This window comes from Anneissia japonica, unplaced genomic scaffold (assembly GCF_011630105.1).
Source record: "Anneissia japonica isolate Jap-2015-1 unplaced genomic scaffold, ASM1163010v1 scaffold142_len1259957_cov175, whole genome shotgun sequence".
Classification (NCBI taxonomy): Eukaryota; Metazoa; Echinodermata; class Crinoidea; order Comatulida; family Comatulidae; genus Anneissia; species Anneissia japonica.
Genome location: NW_022684560.1, coordinates 38,272 through 40,729, shown reverse-complemented (window position 1 = coordinate 40,729; position 2,458 = coordinate 38,272).

Below are 2,458 nucleotides of genomic sequence, written 5' to 3'. Positions count from 1 at the left end.
TTTAATTTTATAATTGAGGGCCATTTTTTATTTCTTGATTCAATTCTTGCTTATACAGTATTCAAATATTTGAAGATTAAAAAAAATATATATCATTTTTATTACTGAATTTTCCATTGGGGCCATTTTTACCTACCTGTCATATGGGGCCATTTTTACCGGGGCCATTTTTTCCAGGGCCATTTTTTCCGGGGCCATTTTTACTGGGGCCATTTTTTCCGGGGCCATTCTTACCTACATTCCTCTCTCTGGTAGGGCCTACAGTACAATCAGTGTAAAATTGTAAGGTATAGCAGCGTGGATTTAAACATTTTCTTAATGGTAATGTTCAAAATAAGTGTCAAGGAAAGTAAGTATGATTGTTGGAAAAAATAGTCAACATTTTATTTTGATTCCTCACTATGACCCTCGCCTGGGCGAAGTGGGCGAAGGTTTGGATCCGCATCTAGTTAGCATGAATTTTGTAAGCCAGGACCCAGTAGTATTTTGTTACGTTTCTTTACAGAGGGGGGGTTCGTCCGAACCCCCTGAACCCCTTTGGATCCGCCACTGGTTTGTGTGTCCACAACGAATTAACACCTTGGTGACATTTAAAAGTTCGGCAGAGAGCTCCAAACTGGAATAAATTTGTTGTCGTCCTTCATCCATCCCCAATTAACTGGGTTCTGTTCAACTCTGAGGGCATCTAGACAGTTTTACCACTTCCTGGATTGTATGTACAGATCGTTTGACATGTTTCTTTAACGCAGCTGATGTTGGGGGTATTCTCTACTGCCTTTCCCCAGTTGTAAATAGGTATCACCTTGCAACATTTACCTTCTTACCATCAAAAGTGCCGCAGTACATAGCAACAACCAACTGTTGTGTCTGTTTCACTAACATCTCCTACAGATTCTCTAGAATACTGGAGTCATACATGGCATCTTTTTCCAAGTTTCGTTAAATGATGGTTTACCTTACCTTGAACAGATGAAGTTGTATCACAACCGCTAAAGTAGTGAAAGGACAATTGTGAGCGGTTGATATCTGTGGTCCCTGAGAAGTAGATCGTGTGTATTTGAATGTACTTTAAGTGCTTCCTCTCGAGCCAAAGCTCCTGGATGCCATGCAGGTATTCTGTGGAAAGCTGACAACTCAATAGCAGCAACATCACTGTCTACAGTCTTGACAAGAATGCGTGGACAATTTTCAGCAGCATGTTTAACATGAACAAACATACGTTCATCTGCCTCTTCCATACATCAATGGTTGCAGATCTACATACTGGTTTGCTACAACTCCGTCTCCCAGAGACTCTACAAACAATCCGTAGTTTGTGTCAATGTTCTCAACTACTTTGTTTACAATTAATGGAAACACTCTGATTTGTTGTCATCACATCTCAGGAATGTAGAGCAATTGTTGGGCATACTCCCGCTGGCTTTGAGGACCCTCCTCACACCAAAGCCGCGGTTCGAACGTGTACCAGACTTTAAACTGTCTTTAAAGTATGTGTGTAGTGTAAAAAAATTCGACATCAATCGGAATCGATGCCGAATATTGACTAATATTGTATATTTTTGGAAAATATTTCAGCCGTTCCAAATCTCTATCCTATTCTTCCTTCTTCCTTTATTCTTTCACAATTTGCATTTATTCATACTTTTTATTCATAATTTTATACACTACATACATAGGCTAGTCAATAGGTTTAGACCTAGACTATGCCTATTACTATATTATTTAAATATACAATTTTAATAGATAATATTAATTTAACATAGACATAGTAATTCATACACTATTTTTTGTGCTTTTAGACCAAGTGGTTGAGGAGCTATGATCATCATATGTTGTATAAAGGTCATTGACCTCTGACCCTGAATATTTGGTCAACGGAGCTACTAGAAGGTGGCAAAAATGTTTCAATAAATGTTGATCCCAAAAACCTAGGTGTAGCCACTATTTTTGTGCATCTAGGCGAACTGGTTGAGGAGTTATGACAATCATAGTTGTATAAAGGTCATTGACCTTTGACCCTGAATTTTGGTCAACGCTAAAAGGCAGAAATGTTTCCATAATTGTTGACCCCTAAAACCCAGGTGTAAATACTATTTTTGTGCTTTTAGAGCAAGTGGTTAAAGACTTATGACCCAGAACATGTTATATAAAGGTCATTGACCCTTGACCCTGAATATCTGGTCAACGCAACTATAAAAAGGCGGCAAGAATTTTTCCATAATTATTTACGTATAGACGTACAAGAATATACAAAAAGTCCTTTTATTAGAGTTTGTTTAAGGTTAAACCATATTTAGCCTCTACTATTACTGTCATGGATAACAACAACAAATCAACAACAAATCTAAATTGCTAACGAGCACAAACATTTTAAAACGGAAAAACAGTACAGTAAAATGTACAATAGTCAGCGAGTTTGTCAAACAAGGTATAAAAAAAGTCTTGCCTTGGGTAGCAT